General features: G+C 37.6%; 1 protein-coding gene across 8 annotated transcripts in view; it reads left to right on the top strand.

Moving 5' to 3' along the window:
• The window catches only part of LOC105258293 (tyrosine-protein phosphatase Lar), a 369476-nt gene that overhangs the window by 52321 nt on the left and 296501 nt on the right, over positions 1-20654 (top strand). For all 8 annotated transcript variants that reach the window (XM_011269465.3, XM_011269470.3, XM_011269471.3 and 5 more), the window contains exon 2: positions 16343-16481. The gene's annotated coding sequence lies outside the window, so the exon portion shown is untranslated. The remainder of the gene's footprint in view (positions 1-16342; positions 16482-20654) is intronic.

Consider the following 20654-nt stretch of genomic DNA (forward strand, 5'->3'; position numbering starts at 1 on the left):
ACTGCTCCACTTACACAGAAAACGCGTTTGATACTTAATATTAAAATGCTCTTATGAAAGTAATATAATATAATCGAAATAGAAATAGTTTTTCTATCGTTTATTTAATTTCTATACATGGATTAAAATCATATTACGCAAATGCTAGAGAGTTCTGTCTATGTATAAAAGCGCATATTACCTTTAAAATATCACGTGGGTAAATACTAGGTAAACTATCGCAGTGAACAAATTAAATTGAAAGTTTTAACGATGCAAATACGCAAGCACACGCGTTTCGAGGTAGATATGTAAGAGCAATTCCATTTTGACGATGTGTAATTTCATAGACTTTTGCTAATACTGCATTTCTATTTGTCGTGTAAAATAACATACTTGAGAAGAGAAATGTCAGAGTTGTATAACGTAAATCTGACAGAATTTAATGAGACAGCATCACCGAAACGAAGAAGATAATTCGTGATGATAGAAGCGACTGTAGTTTCTCATGTTATGTGAAAAGCACGTATGGAAAATGCGCGAGGACATACACATATATTCACACTATCTTATATAGAGCACGAGATTCATATTACATGCATTACATCGTTGAAAAATTGTTTCATCTCTCTTTATTATACTTAACTTATTAATTCTTGCTATAGTCATTCGTAAAATATTTTTCTTTATATTGCTATTCTTTATATTAGCTATGATTATTTAATCGTTACATAATTAAAAGTTAGTAAAATCTATAGTTACACACAGTGTAAAAATTATAATTAACAAAAGAATCGAGAAGACAAATTACATACTATTTATTAAAATATATACGCACATTTATTTATATTATTTGTAAAATTATATATTACATTTAAATTAATATTTTATTAGTTAATAATATAGTATAATATATAATATATTGTATTATATTAAAATTATTATTTACATTTATGTTTCTCGTTAAAAGAGATTTGTCGAAATATAATATAATATTGCAATATAATATTGCACGTCGGATCGACGTGATTATCGCGATAGCAATTTATGTTAAAAAATCGTTCGTAAAAATTAGTCAGCTGACGGACTATCGGTAAATTTATCGCGTGAGATCGGCACTCGTAAAACGAACCCTAGCAGGTTAAGTGCGTCATAAGTGTACGCGTCGTGATGAGAGGAGGGACAGTGGAGTACATTCGTCGACGAGAGAGGAAAAGCGCGGGTGGGAAAAGGCCGAAGGGCTTCTTACAGAATGGAATCACATTCTCTTAACCAGAGGGTGGAAACGTAGCGCGCAGGTAAGGTGCGAAGTAAAGGCGGTTACGACTCGATCTCCCTTGTTACGACGGGAAATGATTATTCACCCTCTTGCGTCCCGTTCCCCGCCACGCCGCCGCTACGTGGCCTGTCTGACGTTGAACGAACGTTTCCACTTAAAGACGTTACCGGCTTTATCGTGCGCGCCAACTACGACGCGAATTGCTCGAATGACGGATGCCAGAAGTGGATTATCGGTCGGCACCTCGCAAACGTAATTCCGCCATTGATACGGCGTTTGACAAAGAATGGCTGACGCGTCCCGATGAGAATCGGTTCCGATAATTATCGTTTCGTTATGTACCTATCTATCGAGCCGTTTAACGCAGTAAGATATTTGAAACGGAGATATTATCCAACATTTGACAGAAGATTATCGCTTTTTATTGCGGTTTCTTTTTCGCGGTATCAGACTCAATCATCGGCTTGTCAAGTGCGATATTCAATTTAATATCTATAATATTTCGATTCGCAAATATCAATTTGTACATCTGAGGAAAAACTGAATGTTACAATTAAATTATTAACAGCTACGACATTTTTATTTTTTTTATAACGTAAAATGACGTATTTATTGCTATAAAACGCACGTAATGCTATAAAACATTGCTCATGATTTAAACATTACTGACGTAACAAACCAACGATATAAACTGATACTGAGTTCGCGTGTATCCTGCTAAGTACAACCCAAGGAGCCCAAGAAGCATCGCATTTATTATTTATTGTCTAGTCTTACAAGCGTGGAATCCTCTTCCTGTTGCCGGTTCCTCGGAGCCAATCTCTCGTCCATCAGCTTAACTGTGGGCTATGCTTGTGAGACATCGGTCGTCCAGTTCTATTCCGTGACTGCTTTTCACTGTCCCGCTTACTATTTTGCTCGCATTATAAACTAGTTTGAACCGTTTGCGAACTAACAATGTTATCTATCGAGCGTATCTCAATGCGTTACGGGACCATAGTTCGAAACAGTTTCGGTTTTGATGTACTAGGTGCCTTTGGGTTATATCAATAACCTTTCACTCATTTTTTCTTTCAAGCTCGGTTTCGTCCGAGGTATCCATTTTCGTAATTTCATCAAAGTACGTATCTATAAATGCTGATGAACATTCGAGATTTGCTATTTGCGTGATTGATAGAACCGAAGACAGTCGCAAAATTATGAAAGCTATGAAAGCGTGTAAAATATCATGCAATTATATAATAATGAGAAAATTATTTCTAAGAGTGATATACTATGGTAAAATAATTTATTGCATTTTGTAAATTACAACATTTTTGATATTTTTCTTAAAATATTTAATTAAAGTTTAATCAAAGTTTTTGCTAAATGTTACACAAATATTTTAGAAACTTTACAATACAAAAATAGTATAATATAATATAATTATCTCATATAATAAACTGGATATAATAATAGTAAAAGTTTTTTTTTTATTAAAGTAGTATGTATGAAATGACATTTTTACAATTTTTAAGCATCGAAATAGCTCTCGAAGATTCAATATTACTACGAGCAGGTTAATCGGACGGGATTGAACGAGATGTAGAAGTTTTGAATCTGAATCGGTGAATAAGTAGCGGGAAACGATACCGAAGCAAAGTTTCTCAAAATAAAATTAGATGACTCTTACGTACACTTTCGAAACTTGGAGATTCGCGTGTATACTTGCAGTTCGTTATAGATATAACAGAATGTAGGAGAGTATTGTCTAACCACTACGTCGTAGACACTTCGCTTAAGTTACGTAATGTTTCGTTAAATATATTGGCTAATTAAACCATACCGCCATTAATTGAGACCGTACTTCGTAAAGCACTGCCTATAGTTTATTCGCGTTATGCCGAAACTCTTCCTCAGAAAGTGCGCTCGCGATTATCAAAACATGTCATGTGGGAAAGTTTTATACGAATGTGCCATCAACCGTTAATGGTAGTTAATAATTTCTTAATCGCTCATGTCAGCAACGCGAAGAGACGGAGTAAGTTTCACTGAGTTACGATCTTCCGCGTCAATTTGATCGACGCCGCTTACATTAAGCCACCTGTTACTAACGGAAACTATAGCAAATTATCCAAACTGACCATCAAATGACCTCTATGTATTAATGACAACGGTATTGATTATGGAATAAATGATTGGAATAAGTGAATATTTATTTTTCTTATCATTTTCATGTCGAGTCTTTTCTTTTTCGTCTCTTTTGTACGCGAATTATGACACCATACCTTCCTTGTGTCTGAAATCTTTTATTTTTGATAACGTTAAGAAAATTACGACTCTCAAGCTGATAGCAATGTATTTTTACCATTGTTAAATTTATTTGCAAAAGAGAAAAAAATAGTGAAATTTATTTGTTTGTTTACGACACTGTGCAAAACTGGCATACTGCCTACGTGAATTTCAACTATAATAACTGCACAATAATTTTGAAATACACTCTGTAAATTTATCTTCTCTGATTACTTCACCGACACATATGGTTAAAATTCGAGCAAAATGACGAGTACATTATTATATATGTCCCATGAGGATCTTTATGAAAGTGCAAGCTGCTTCCGCGACCATACCATTTTACAAGGATATTAACATCCGATTTCGTGCAACGTATAAATTTTGTAGGTAATGATATTAATGCTCATCGATAAATCGATAAAATTAAATTACGTTATACAATATTATGAAGTTAAAGCAAATGCATTCAACTTTGTAACGTAAACAAGGGAATTGATTATAATCTGATTTAATGAACAAAAATGTTATGAATTTTTTGTAACATTTGAATTATATGTAACTGTATATATTTCCTCATGGTCTCAAGAAAAAATTTTTATTCGGAACAATGATTCATTAGAGAGATTCATTAATGATTCGTTAGATTAAAAAAAGAAATTTGTTATTGTTATAACAATATGAATTGATAATGGTAGACCAGGAGATCGTACATTTCGAACTGAAGCGCATTCTGAATATTATACATACGGCGTTATTTCTGTAGAGAATACCGATGTAATTTTTTTATACTTGTACACATTTCTTTTGAAAAACCATGGCTTTTTTGCACCGTGAATTTTACGAGAGTAATTTTGGAGAATTTAAACTTTGTTCGATCTCGTCGAAGATACTTGGTTGACAATCGCCGTCATGACCATAGATTCAGTTATTTAATATAGACGTGACAGAGTCTGATTTCATAGTAATGTAAAATTTAATCGCAATTTTAAATTAGTCGGGAAGATCGATCGTCATTTTGGCAGCTACCGATGGTGCTCACGCAATCTCGGATAACAAGTCCACCGAGCGTTAAAGTTTTTAATGGCTCGTCGCCTTATCGCCGTGCTATTCGTTCAGAAAGAGCACGGGCAAGAACTGGTGAGAAAGTGAGCGGGACTGTGAGGAGGAGGGTTAAAATGGGGGCGCGAAACCCCTTTTCTTCTATTTCGGGCTGTCTACTTCTCCCGAGAAAATAGCGTCGCTTAAGAGGATCCGGCTAGGTTTTCATAATGGCCGCGTACCCAATCCCGTGTACCCACCCACTACAATTCCCGCATTTTCCCCCACTTCCATCCTCATTCCCCAACATCCCTCCACTACGTTCAGGATGTACGGAGAAGCGTGGTGCTTACCCTTGGAGCGCCGATAAACTTTCAAAGTGTGCCACTTTATCGTTTCGTCTCATTACCGGCACAATGAGAGAGATTGCATTTCACTAACTAAGCTCGGAGCGAGCGAGAAGAGGGGCCTTTTCTCGAGTGCACGACAAGGATAGCTTTGAAAGTCTTTCGCTTTCGTCTCTCCTCTCTTCTCTCCTCTCGTAAGCCTCTGTCTTATGTCGGCCGATAAGATGTATTGCTCCTGTTGCTGAAGCGAAAACTGTATACGCGTTGTAACTAAGTTTTTACGTGTACTTCGAAAATCCATACATCTTACTATCGATCTCCACGGTCTCCACGAATGTCATTCGCAGCGAGCGGTAATTCGCACAATCGCGCGCTAACTTATTTAACGTGGACTATTTTAAAATGAACCTCACGTCGGAGTTTGCCGATACAGCGATTGTTAGACGTTACGGCTGTCTGAAGGATGCTAATTAGAAGGACCTAGTGAGACGACGCATCGCATCGCCACGCCAAAGCCCGTTTAACAGCGAACAGGATAGGACGAGAAGGTAAACCGCGATTGCGAAAGTCAGGACCTCCATATTGATTAGCGGTTGCGAAGGCTCTTGCCTGTTTGTCCTGGCTTACCCTCCGTAACACCGTTAGCTCCAAAGTCTGCTCTTGTCGACGATGAGACTGTGTCCGGTTTGCCGATTGACTAATGAGATCGTCGAGGTGATTAACTATAACTATGCGTGAGATACAAAGGAGGGAGAAATAGGTATTACAGCCGTCAAAGTAGACAAAAAGGAGGAACGACTGCCTTTTTGCGTCAAACAGCATAGATTCGACGAGACTGAAGCAAAGTATTTGTGGACGCAATTTGAAATAAATTGCATTGTTTAGTGTTTGATTCAAATTAGCCAACTTTGAAAGGCCATTCACAAAATAATGCACGAGGGTGGAAATTTCTCCGTTTGATAAAATTTCTCTCATAAAGTAAATGTCCGGGAAAGGCTGCGTAAGAATTATAATATTTGTTTAAATCACTTGACCGATAAAATATTAAATATATCTGCACAAGCGTACAAGAATAAGCGGCGGACTGTTTAAACAACAAGGTCTCGTGTCGCCCGCGACATTCTAGAGCAATGTGACAAGAGCTTTCGAAAATACCGGACGATGCGCTCGAGAGAGGAAATAATTGTTACGTATTCCGTTATATGCATATAACGACCATGATGTATGATGCAAGATATACAGAACGCTTCAGCGACAATGACTGTAAAGGCCGTAATTCTGCCGTATCACGATGGTCAATGTACAATTAGGTGCTTTGTTGGAATGTACAATCGCGGTCGGAATTCGGGCCAGTATCGCGTGTTTGTTACACGTTTTACTCAATCGCGACACGTATTCGCTTTACACGCTATACACGCTATCGGTTCGGCTGCGATGAAAATTTGATCCCATAATTAGCAAATACCCTGTAGGATCGAAATTACAAATTTATTTGCGCGATGCGCGAAATGACTTTAATCGTTAACGCAGTTAACGCATCCGGTGTGCGTTACCATCGTTACATTGTGCAGCTTCGTAATAATTATAACGATAATATTAATATTTTCGACGGTGTACATATAGGCCGACCGCGCCGACCGCGAACAAGCCGCGCGAATTGGCAATTAGCGCGTCATTAATATTGTCACGTAGGGCTTGCTAATGCTACGGCTCAACTTTCGCGAAGTGAACGCGAGATGGTTGTTACGTTATCAATCAACGCACGCAAATGATTGCATTTCAGTTGCACGTAAATTTTCTTTGCATGCGTTTATTAAATTTTCCTAAAGGAGTCACATAGTATTTGAAAATTTCAAATTTATATCTATACTTTTTTTTTAATTGCATGTTCTTGATAAATTATTTTTGCATAATTCTCTCCTTTTTTCTCTATGGAGAATTTAGAAATATTCTGCAAATTTGCGATCGAGATTATAATTGGAACATATAATTATTATTTCAAGATTTAAAACGTTAGAAAATTTAAGACAGGAAGACAGCGAGATGAGAGAGAGAAGGGGAGCATAGATAGCTCAATGTTAATAATCAATAATTGAAAATAAATGAACAAAATAATTGAAAGAAATCACAAATATCATTTACTTAACAATTTCTGGAACAATTTTACAATATTAGCTTATATATTTGAGATTTGAGCAAACGTACAATGGTAGCGACGTTTGGTTGTCTCGCCTAAATCTACCTGGGGTTTCCGATTGTGTACAGAATCACGCGAGCGGGACGAGATCCCTTATTTCATCCAGTTCGTATCTCGTATCTGCAAGGGCGCAGACGTTTAATCCGCACGTTGGAAAAGGAGATTTCCATCCGAAGAAGTTCCATCTTCGCGAGATTGAACACATGGTATCGCGTTACATCGCCCTTCCCGTTTGCATGAATTCCGGAGCGCTATACTGCCGCCGACGTTTCTTTTTTTCTCGTCCAATAAAGAGTCACGCGGCAGCATTTTGTAAGCCGTCGTGGAGAACGAACGCAGATGTTACGCTATTGTGTGGCGTGCCGCCGATGGTTGGCGTGACTTCCGGCGGAGGCGCTGAGCACCGGAAACCAATCGTAGCCTCTACCAGACCGAATCATCTGCGCTTCTGCGGTCAAGCAATCCACGTGCCATCGAGCTTCTCTCAGTATTCGTTAACAGTGCATCTAGATAGAGACGAGCCGGGATATCGATGCTCCTAGCTTGTAACTCAAGAGATAGAATTCGCCATTCTTAGAATAAAGTCACGTTTAAATGCTCGCAAAATATTAAAATTTGTATTCTGCATATCTGTGAAGGAAATTTGATTTGTTGATAATTTTGCATATTTATTTGCATTAGATGTGTATGCTGTTATGTGTATGCATTAAAAAGTATTAATTATTCAAGAGAAATTAAAAGGCCTATACGCTTTTTTATAACAATATTTTTCTCTTTGCAAATTAACCTTTTAATTTCTCCACTTAATTGACCTCTTATATGCGTCATTTTTTTTGAACATAAAAAAATTACATAAAATATTGCAAAATTTCATTTTTCCGTGCATATTATAAAATATTCATTTTTGCGTGCTGTGAATTTTAATGCGCAAAGAAATACGATAATAGTTGAATATCTAAAAATTAAATAATAAAAAATTGCATTACAAAAAAATTTCAGAGCAAAATATATGCATGATACGTGATCGATACGATATAACTCGAAATCTAATCAAGTGTAGAAAGTGTATCATAAAAAGTAGAAGATGACAGAAGAAAAAAATTGTATCACCATTATTAAAAAAAATTTATTTTTTTTCTTATTAATATTAATGCTGTGCTGGATTAAAAAAATAACTTTTTAAAGTTACCTAGAAATTTTATTACATGAATAGATAGAAATTTATGAAAACTCCATATATGTATATGTTGTTCACATTATACGTGAATCGCTAGCAAGGCATCGTTGCCCAATCTTTCTCGAATATTGGACATTCGATCATACAAGTCGGCATTTATCGTTATCGTCAGTCACCTGGAATTCTCTTGTCATAGTTCTTCCGGGCATAAATCCCCGCCATAGCCTTGTGATATTCTTATATCGTTGTAACGAGGTATCGAACTACACATTGGGATATTGAGATGAAGGGAGAACAAAAATGGGCGACGAACGAGATGAAGTGAGATAGAAAGAAGGAGAAAAGCGATCGGCGGACGAAAGGCATCCGACGTTCCGAGGGTGGATTATCGGTTTTGTTTGCCCGGAGGGCCGTCATCGAGTATCGATATTCGCAATCCCGCGGAGCCTGCCGTCGAGCTGATGCAAAAATCAATGAACCAATAACCGAGGTGGAGTCTCGTCTGCTGCGCTTATGTGTATGGCATGCAAGCGCGCATACATGTGCGCTGCTTGTTAGCTCGGAATCCACGGAAGGCTCTTTCAAGACTGATGAGTGAGGGACAGTAATAAGAAAAAATGGGGAAAAATTCTTTCCCTTTGTTTAGAGTAGCGTCGCTTGTGCAGTGGAAAAGCATGACAACTTGCAGTCTGCAAACTTGCCATGTGAAGGAGATTTATCTCGACGATATTAATAGTACTATATATGTTAGCAGTAATAACGTGTGTTATTAATTATCAGTAATATTAAATTTAATTTATTTGCAAAATTAATATCGTTTTACCGATATCCGAATAATGAGATCATTAAGAGTCTCACTTTTGTCGGAGGTAATATTAAAAATTTTTTTGTATTGTATTATTTTGTTCAAACAGTTGAAAGATATGTATATGTTTGTAAAAATGGGTAAAAGAAAATGATATAGAGAAAGAGAAAGATGAATTTATAGGAATCGATTTAAATCGACGAGTTCGTTGTCGTCGACATCAGCAAGGACACGTAATAACGCGAAATCCGAGAAAATAAAAAGCTCATGCATTTTCTTCGTTCGATGCCACGGCACTGAGCGGATCGGACGAATCGATGGATTAAGTGAACAAGCAGAAGAGTCAAAAAGGGGTTGCACAATCGTGGCGCGCACGAAATCCCAGCAATAAAAAATTCACGATCGGCATGAGCCTTTCAAAGTATTCCGACGTTGTATAGTGGGTCAAGTCGAAAAATTGGAACGTTAGTTGTTATCTCCGCCTGAAACAAATTCATTTGTATTCGTCTGTTCTTCTATCGGAATCCATCACTCACGAGAAAAATTAAAACTCGATGTTGTGCCTGGGACAGATGCACTCTCGGGACAAATTCACTTTTTTTTTACGCGACTGCTGTAAATCGAAAGAATTGTCAACCTGGCGGAATTCAATTTTTTTATAATGGACACTGTAAAAGCCTGGGATTTTGAGTGCCTAGATGTAGCATGTCTGTCTTTCTCTGCCTCTCTCTCTCTCTCTCTCTCTCTCTCTCTCTTTTTCTCCTCCTACGTTCGATCGAAACCCATTACGAATTAATTCCGCTCTTGTCGTCGCGTAATACGATATAAAAAAGTTCTTTATTGGGTTCATCATGAAAGCATTGCGCTAATGTACACGATGTTCGTGTTAGGATAACATTATGTTATATCGCGTGGAGAATATTGCCGCGAAGATATTCCAGCCACTGATGCAACTAGTGCACGGGGGTGCGTCAGCAATCTCGTCATAAAACGATCAGCATTTTTCCGTGGGAGCTTGGCCCAGTGAAAGCACGCGGATTAAAATTCAAAAGCTTCCGGCGCGCCAGAGATCGCTTTAAATTTGCGAAGTTTCGCGGTGCCGGCGTCCAACTTTTCGACGATGGATCCATCCGAAAAAGGCAGAGAGGAGGCGATTGTGGTGAAAATAGCATCGAGCTGCGGCACAAATATTCACCGAGCGCTAAATATAAAGAGAACTTCAAAATTGCACAAAAATCTCCCCTCGTCTCCCTATCCCGGATTCCGCGAGATTGGTTTGAAACTTTATGCACGACGCTCGGAGAATTTTCGTTGTGAAAAAGTAAACGATTAATTCTCTCCTTGTGTGTGCGATTACCTTACGTTTGCAACCCGAAATGTTTCGCGAGTATAATCACGCGGGATCCGGATAGTTTTTTTCGCTAGTTGCTTTCGATACAATAGCAATGTCCAATTTCACACAAGCACTAACGAATAAAACGAATCTAATTCCAACAAAGAGTTTGCTCTCAACTACAATTTACATCGTCTTCGTGTTAAATTTTTAAATATCATTTAAGCATTTAAAAATTTCTATGTAATAATATTTATGAATTTAATTAACCGAGCAATACTTTGCACTTGATCAATTCTTTTTACATGATACCAAAGTCTTTTCTAATGACAAGCCACTAGAGCCGGCTCGTTTCACGATGCTCGCTCGAATTGCGGCGGTTAAATGTTCTGGGACGGATCGTCAACCCGTGAAAATCGCGGGAGAATGTAATACGACATGGACGCATACCGAGCATTATCCGTCCTCTTAAGTCTAAACCGACCTGAAAAACGCAACCGCAGAGGAACGATGCGATATCTGAGGACGACCTCTCTTGTCTGCCGACGAAAAATTGCTAGCATTTCGTTTTGTCCGGATTTGCTTCCACGTCCGAGAAATCAATTTTCCGCAGGCCTCTCCGCCACTCTTATTCTTCTTTTAAAACGCTTTGGCGGAACGCGCTGTCGGAGGAAGAGAGGAGATCGGCGTTCGACTGCGAGGAAAGGAAGATGGAAGAAAAGCAAATCTACTACTAGAAGGGAGGGAAATATACATCGGCTTCAATTCTCACGAATAAATCGACAAGTTATTCCAGCGAGAATTTAACGACCACGCGAGCGTTATGTTTAATCGGGACCATTATAACTCGGCCAAGTTATTACAAGCCGAGGCTATTACAAGAACTTTTGTTAATCCGTAAAACTGTCGTGTCTGCCGAGCGGCGAACCATTCTCTTCTGTGAAATTTCAGAACAACAAAGCACAAGCTATTTGAGATTGCTCGCCCGTAATTATAAAGATACCAATCTCTATATTTAGTCGCAGCGTAAAATTGCGGGTGAATTTGCGTTAAAGGAACGAAATATACTCGCGAAATGTAAAACCTAACCTTTTAAATAACGTAAAAGAAGAAAATGAAAACGAGAGAGAGAGAGAGACATGGCATATCTTCTCTCTTTAGATTCTCGTTTAGTGAGAAAAATATTCCTAGGCAGTGCAAATGCGCGATATTCTATCCGATGCTAACGTATAAAATTCGAATTATGCCTGTCCCAGTTTCAACGGAAATCGTAATTTCGTGCCAGTAACGTTATTCGCGAAGAAGCAAGTCCATGAGGAAGTACCGGCAGATGCACGAAGTGGAATTCATTACATGAGACCAGCCTTAGCTTATAACCGTAAAACTGGAGATCCCCACGTGCTATTTTATCGATCCGCAGCGTTTTACAGACGTACATCGGTCAAGACGGTTGCCTGCTTTCTGGAAAGTAATTCCGCACGGAAGAGCTCGTCCGTATTTAATTACATACCCAATGCCTCCGCTAAGGCTGATACAATCATTTATTATACTACTATAAACTGGCCATATATACATATATACCGATGAGCGCGCGCGGTGATTTCTATGTGTTTTGATTATATTAAATTAGTATATAATTAAAAATTCTTAAATTTCATCTTTTCTATTTATATATATATCTATTTTGATTTGTCACAATTTTTCTATAAACGGCATATTTTTCAGAGAAATTATTATTCGTCTTTTCGAAAAAATGGAAAAGAAGAAAATTTTATAAATTCGAAATATCTCTCTTTATAAGTTTTGTCGTGCTCATTAGAAGCATACAATGCTGTATTGTCGTGGAAGAGAATATTTGATCGCGAGAAAACGTCGTGGATCGAGAATGAGCTCTGAAACAAGGCGGTGATTCGTCACGTCGGGGTTGTCGCCCGGATTTAGACCGGCATCAATTATTCCGGAATACCAAGCCGATTTTCAATGGAGCGTGATATCGACCCGGTCTGCCGCGTTGCGCGGATAGATACGTAGTACATCGCGTCGGTGATGTAGGCCGGGGGTACAGTCGCCTAACGAAGAAACAATGGATATTTTGGCGTTAACCCGCAAAAACCGCAGTGATCCCCCCTCTCTACGTCTCCGCCGCCATCGTCGCAGTTATCGACGACGCGTTTCGGTAGCTTTTGGTGTCACTTTTTTCGTTAGCTCCGCACCGCTGTGCCGCAGGTCCGCGTTTCGTTGAACAAAAAAATAAAACACGGCAGGAGTATCGCAGCAGGGATTCGCGCAGGCCACCGTGGATGTTTATCAATTTTTGCGGGAATCATCTACCGCGTTGTTTCAACGTAGGTATCCTTGATTTCGTTCTGGCATTTCCATTCGCGCATTCTCTCATAATATAGCGACAGCTGTGAAATAGAAGGAGAGAGAGAGAGAGAGAGAGAGAGAGAGAAAGAGAGAAAGAGAGAAATATACCGTACCGATATGTCAGACGACACTATATCATCCTTTATCTGTTTGGTGTTACGAAGCAGCTTGTATTACGATTGCATATGTGCTATCCTGGAATAGTCGAAATTCCATTATGCTTGTCAGCTGTGTTTGATGAAAACGCGTTTGAAGAATAATTGACAAGCTCGGGATATGGCTGTAATATGTCAGCCGCGGCGTTGTATTATATATCAGCTTCATTACGTCGCTTTTATCCTTGATACATCTTTCTCAATCAGATATAATTTAAAATGAAAAATTAAATTAAATGCATTAATTAATGATTATTTAAAAAATAAAAATGGTTAGATAATATAATTTGTTTTTTACTAAATAAAAATATTATTTTCGTATTTTTATTTTTACACTCCAAATATCAAATATCAAAGTTTAAATTTGCGATCGTTGTTAAAGCTAAATTAAAAACGAATTATTTAATTTAATTATCTACCTAAGAAAATAAGATAAAATATAAAAATATAGTAATATAATATTATTAATAAATAATTTCCAATTACGTCAGATGATCGGTTTAATTTAGAACAGTATAATAATAAAAAAAACTATGAGAAAATTGAAATTGATAATTATATATACATATATACAAAAAGGCTTTATATATTCCATTTTTAAATTCAATTTTTAATAATTACATAATGTTTTACTTGATCACAAAACACATCAATGCGTATTGTACACGATTTGTTCTTGCTTTGTTCATTTTATTTTTATGAATTTATTCATTATGTTTATCTATTCAGAATCATAATCACAGCCAAAAACGTGCAAAAATTAACGCTTTTTAATGATATAACATGATTTTAGATGCGTACATTTGAATAACACTTTCGTGTCGTAGTTATGCGTAACACCTTCGTGAAGTACACATAACGCAGCCGTTAATTTACGAGTAATGTTATGCTTCGCAGGCGTTAAACGTCGCATGGGTCCCGTTTGTCGCGTTATTTAATTAAATCTTCTATTCAGACTGCTGTTGCACCACGTTCCAGTTCACGGTTCAACACTTTAATTCGCTTTTGTTTTTATTCGATACAAAGAACAATTTAACGTTAAATGGCTAAGCGTGATAGTTCAGAAAAGATATATCAAAATACATTATATATATTACAAATATATTTTCAAATTGGAAGAAATCATTATATATTATCAGAAATTATTATATAAGAAATTAATATATATCATTATTATATTATCATTAATCACTTTTTTCTTGACAAAAAAGAGAAATTTTTTGTACAAGTTTATGTAGCAAGGAATATATCGCAAGAATACTCCAAAAGAGCGCCAAAATTTGCATACAGAAAGTATAAAAAAATATTGTATATTTCAAATATTAATAACATACAACACTGCGAAAGGAACGTATTTTTTTTCATTACGCGAATTTTGCCTGCGATAAAAAAGGAAAAATGGCCTATTAACGAGAGGAGGAATCCATAAGAGAAAGAATCTACGAGAGAAATAACTGGATAAAAGAACCGTATTAACGAGGTAGATAGTCGTCGCTTCTCTTATCTCACGCGAATGTCGCGAGCACTGATGAATTCGGGCTTGGTTGCGTTGTCTCGTGCAGCAAAAGGACGAAGAAATATTAGAGAGCTTGAAGTATTTGGCACGAAAATTTCATCTCGAATGCATAAAGAAATTCTCCCAAATTGGCTCGTTTATTCCAAGAGTGCGCAGATTGACCGTATGATTGTATCTCACGTGACATTCCACGCATTAAAGATATTTCGGTTTTATCTCACCCCCGAGAGAAACATTCAACAGAAAATTTTTCTACCTCTGCCCACCACGTTTTATTTTATTTTTTGCCTCACATTTATTAAACCACGAGCGAAAAGATACGCGCGGGATCTCCCAATTATCGGCGCGAGCTGCCCTCGGTCGCAAATTAACGGCAAGTTGGCGAGTCGGCGACCGCGCGCGCAAGCATCGAATGGTTGTGCGATAGTTATCCGGATAACTTTGTCGAATGACTTTGATAACTGCCGTCATTAAGGCGAGTGTCTTCTTATTGGCCGTATCCTTCGGCGGTTGTCGTGACGGCATATGTCGGATATTAGTGTAATTGGTATCTCGGAACAAAGACAATTTAGCTATTATTGGTTTATACTCGAACTGGATATAACGAACACGTGCACGAATTTCGATAAAATCGATAAATTATATTAATTGTGCATACTTGTGATACGATGAAAACAGTTATAATGACATCATTATTTACACACTAAATACATTATTTTTTGAAAATTTTATTATTTCAAATATTATAATAAAGAATTAGTTTATAATTATTACAATATAAATTATTGTAGCATTAGAATTTCATAAAAAAAAGGAATTTAATTTATCTCTTGTTCTGATATAACGGTCTATTTGAGGAAATTGTCAGAACAGGAAACATTACTATTCAGTAACATCTCAATTTTCTTGCACTCTTGTCATAATCGAGGAACGTTAGTTGCATAAACATGTATATGCACGTCAAATAAACTTGCAAAGTTTGACAGTGATTCAATTGCCTCATAAGCTACCGTTCGATACGTCATTCGTTCATACGCTCACTATTAATTTCCGAGACATGCAACATAATCATATACCTATGGTGAGGCGAGTGCGCACCCCGCACGGCTAACGTGACCAAGCGAATTAGCTGTTCGTAGTCGTGTCCCGCGATTCGCGCGTCGCGTGAGATTCACGTGACTGAGCGAATTAGCTGTTTGTCATTATATCGCGCGATTTGCGCGTCGCACGCTCGCGCGATTTACATGACGCAAATCAGCTGTTTGTTGTCACGTTGCGCGACTGGTTCATCGCGCGATTTGCGCAGCGCATTCGCATAATTTTGTTCGTAAATCGCAGATATTTCTGATAAGATGTGTAAATGTTGCAAATCAAAGGACTATCAATTATCGTAATTCTGGCGATCTTAATGAATATAATTACAAATGCAATATTTTTTCAAATATTTTGTGCGAAAAATTTCATACAATTATAGAAAAAAATTCACATTACTATCATAATATAATCCAAGTCGTCTCAATATACATATCTAAATAATACATATATATTTTAATTTATTACATATTAGTAATTACATACTCCAATTCTACAACTTTATATGAAAATAGATATATGTTTTCTATTGTTAAAAAATATATTCAGCCGAACTTATGGAAGGATTCTGAATGAAAAGATGATTAACTCAAGTAACATTTGGTAGAGTTATGAATATTATTTTCGAATGATTAAAAAGATTATGCAAATTACACGTAGCATCGGGTTCAAATTCCTTTCAGCACTCCTTATTCGCGAATCTTTATTGCGCCCTACAAAATGTGATACGTCTCGTCGCCTTGTAGCCAGAGGAAATTCTATTACTTGTTGAAAATGTTCCAGGTCTCGTTCTACCCCGGAGGAAGGAGCAGAAACGTGCAAAGCAGAGACAGAGAGGGAGAGAGACAGAAATAGTGCATTGAAAAAAGGAAGAAAAGCGGAATTTTCCCAGGTGTGGCAGCAGTAGTAGCAGCTATAGCAGGTATGTAACATAAAAATTTAAGACTATCAGGCTAGCTAGTGCTATTCCCCTAACAATAGAGACATCAGTATTTAGCTTCGGGGTAGAATGTATATTTTTCTTTCGCGAGCGATATCATTCGGGGAACGGCTGTCAGGTGAGACGGAGAACCGTGGATAAAGAGAAGAGCGTGAATGGGAAAGAGGTGAACAGGAGAGAAACTGTGATGGGGACGATGGAAACACGCTGTGGAAAAATAAGAATTTCAAATCCAATTTTCCGAGGCATATTTAATAGGCATCCCTCTGCCGCCCGCCATCGCGGCTACCATCACCGTCGACCCGATTTGTGAGCACCCTTCCATCGCTCCGTCCATCGTCTACGGTGGAGTTTGCCACCTCTAGAGTCCTTCGCCGCCGAGAAAATGAATAATTGAAGAATACATTAAATTAGATGGGGGGACGCGCGCGGGAAAACGAAAAGGCAAGGAAAGGATTTATCGGTAGCAACTTTTCCGTTAGCTCTTACTTCGCTTTAGGTCGCGAATCATCGCTTGCGATTCGAGATAAATGCGCTCGGCGGATTACGAAAATCTCACAGATCCCACTTTCGGATATACTCGAAAATCTCGGTGTTCATAATAGACGCGAACAATTTCTCGATCGTTCTGCTATCACGCGCTTTAAGCTGGGCTTAATAACGCGCGGATATAAGCGCGGTGGAATCGATCGATAAGCTAAAGAGAACTCTATGTGGCTGACTAAAGTTTATGGAATTAACTCGATATTCCGTTGAATACCGGTGACCTATAATTGCGCTCGCTTATAATTGGGTGTAGCTTTGGCAACGCGTATTTCGGGATCGACATTGGACACGATCTATCTAGCTGCACTTGTAAGATGTCGAAAGATAGCAAGACGGATTTTCGTTGCAGCAAGAAAAGAACGGCTTAATGTCTCGAGTTTGACCGACGCTCCTGCGAGGGCTCAATGATGACGTTAATCGGCTTTTCTAGTAAGTGGCGTATTACTCGAAAGAGATAAATCGAGACAGAGAACACGACTATTCGTTTTGCTCTGCAAGGTTTGTTGCTCGTTCCAATTAGCTGCGATTCTTTGGCTGAAGACTTCAATCAATTTCGCAGAAGACTAGGTCACAGATGCTACCAATTACGTTCCGTTGGCGGTAGCGCCATCTTTTTCTATCGTGTCCAGAAAGAAGTGGGGTAAATGATTTTTCTCTCCTTCGGGAACCAATGGCGTGGACCGATTGAACGGACGAAAGCCATTTGACGACTTTACTCCAATAATTGTCGTGAGAGCTTGCGACCGTTACGACCTGGTAGTCAAGCATCTGACCCGTTTCTTCTCTCTCTTTCTCTCTACTCTTTTTGCAACAAGCGGCAATAATTTTCTCGGCTCGATAAATCCAATACTGTGAAACGACGAATTACGATAAAGGTGGCCTCGAAGCCGTTTAACGCCACTTTCGCGAATCGGCGAACCGTATTTGCTACTCCTCTACGATGGAAAATGCATTATTTAGTCGATCATATGCGAGCTTAATTGGTTGAGATGTGCGTGCAATTAATCCCATGAGACTGCGCATGGAAATGATATCGATACTCCTCGAAACGCGCTGTCGTCCTTCGACTATGCACTTAGTCTCGCATGTAAGGTATTAGCATTGGACGGAACTACCAGGTGGTTTTCCTTATAATTAATTATACGTGAGGCGAGTTCCTCGCTGCGACCTGCAAGGCTTCGTCCTGTCTTAGGTAATGAATGGTAGACAGTTTTAATCTCCTTTTGGAACCGCAATTTTTCCGAGGATTTTTTTTTTTAACTCCATCGGCCGCGCACGCTCGTGAGAAAATTCTAGACCTCGTATTTTAGAAGTGGTCAGAAGATCAGTTTATACCCTGCTATAAATTTGCAATCGACATCTATGGACTTCGAACGTATCCACTCGAGCACACAAATTAGTTTCGAGATCCTAAAGCTGATCGAGATCCATAAGAACCATTATTTCGACTTGTCATCGCATTTTTCTTGAAAGAACGTCTTTAGTTTTTACGTCAATTTCTTATAGATTCATTTAAAATGCACAAATGGGGAAAGGAATGAATTTGTATTTGTGTAAAACCTTTTTTTAAACATTTTAAACACTTAATTATTGAAAAGTTATTGAAAATTAATAAAAAAATAAACATTTTTTTTAAACACTTTAAACACTTAGTTATTGAAAAGTTATTGAAAATTAAAACAAAAATAAAAATTGTATAAAAAGTTAGTAAATAACAAGTTAGTGAAAAATATAATAAAAAGTAATTAAAGAATAACAAAAATAAACTTTTATTTATTCAAAACTTGTGCGAATTATATATCGTGAAAAACACTGATTCGGTTTCAATTTTAAAATTACAAACAAAGCTTTTGTCACTGATGTCCTAGTTTAGATAAAACACTTGACACAAACGACAAATTGATTTGCAAGATTTAGAAAATATTTACTATACATTCGCGACAATTTCTATTTTTGCTTTGCAGTCACTCTTCTCTGAATCTCGTTGAATAATGTAGCTATATCAAACATAACGCGCGACACGAAGAGCTGACTATTTATAAAACAATGAATAATCATCGACGGTAACGATGTGTCTGGATGCGTAAAGCAATTACGCTGCAGGTTGTACAATTTATTTTAGTGCGCCGGTTCTGCGGTCGGATCAAGCTCCAACTGTGCTATATAAAATCCCGTCCTTTCAGCTCATTCTTTTTAACGAATGTAAATGTGATATAACGTATGTATTTTTACTCGCGAATTTCTCGCGTTTTATTCTTATCTTATTTATTGTTAATTTCATCCGTTGACGTTTTATAAGAAACATGACTAATTATTATTGTAAAATTAGTATAATGTTAAAAGTATATATAAATAGAAGATGATATAAAATTAAGAATAACGTAAATATTAAGTATTTATTAATTATTATTATAATATTTTATTGTTACATATTAATTGTCATTGAAATATGTCTTTTAATATCTAATTTAATTTAATAATCTGTGATTTGTATCGTGAATTTTTTCGTAAGAATTATTACTGCACTTTATAAGATAGCACGTTGCAAAATCTCGAGCCGACTCGAAAGAATGAATCTGCGGTACATTAATGGGACATTTATATAACTACATCTTTTTCAAGTGGTTTTTTGCAAGCAGTTACGATTACTTAACTGGAAGTTGTCCAAACTGGCCAACGAGGAAGACAGAATGTGAAGGAGGGAGGATAACTTAGAGAACATTCTTCTTTTTCAATTTGTTTTTTTCTTTTCGGTATACATAGTGCGCGATAAATTCTCTTGACGCGACTACGGTCGTTAGCCGGCCAGCGCCAAGCTGCATCATCAGCTAGTGTCAGTCGTATATCACGAAATTAAAACGCTGCCAAATCAGCTGATTAAAAGTCCGCCTTTCGTCCGTAAATATGTTTATCCTTTTCAGAGGCAATTTTCATTTCAAGTTATTGTATGCAAAGAAATGCGAGAGCTCGGAGAGTTTTGATAAAATAAAAAGTTCATGGATCTCACTTCGCGCACACATTTTCACTCCTCCTCGTCGACGGTCTGATGCAACCGCTTTTTTTAAGGTGCAACCAACAGAAATGACTGATTTGCGTGGCACACGCCACGTTGCGCTCTCGCGTTTTCTCGCTCGCTACTTTAAATATACGCGAGAGACGTTAAATGCGCCTCTAGAAAATAATGAGTTCATCGTGAGATGAATAAAACGTCGAGCAACTATTAACATTTTAATAAGATTCGCTCATATTATTACTAACATATCTATCAGCGAATGCAAACAGACACGTTATCAGCAGCATGCAAGAGAATCAGAAGCAGTATATAAGAGAAGGTTTCATTTAAATTTTAATTTTTTTAAATTTTGACTTTTCTGCAGAGTTTTCTCGAGAAATTATTTTATGACATGTAATCGACACAGCGCCATTTTTCATGCTTCCCTCCGGGCAGGTTAAATCGTCGCATAAAAATCAAGTGTTTTAGCTTGCGATTTGAACTTGTATTACAATCGGTATGCGTCGCAATAATCGTAGTCGTAGCGTCTAACGACCCACGAAAGCACAAGGCGACCAACGAGAACCGACTTCATTTTACGGCATCACGAAACTTTC

Source organism: Camponotus floridanus, unplaced genomic scaffold, assembly GCF_003227725.1.
Source record: "Camponotus floridanus strain SB8 unplaced genomic scaffold, Cflo_v7.5 scaffold2, whole genome shotgun sequence".
NCBI classification, from domain to species: Eukaryota; Metazoa; Arthropoda; class Insecta; order Hymenoptera; family Formicidae; genus Camponotus; species Camponotus floridanus.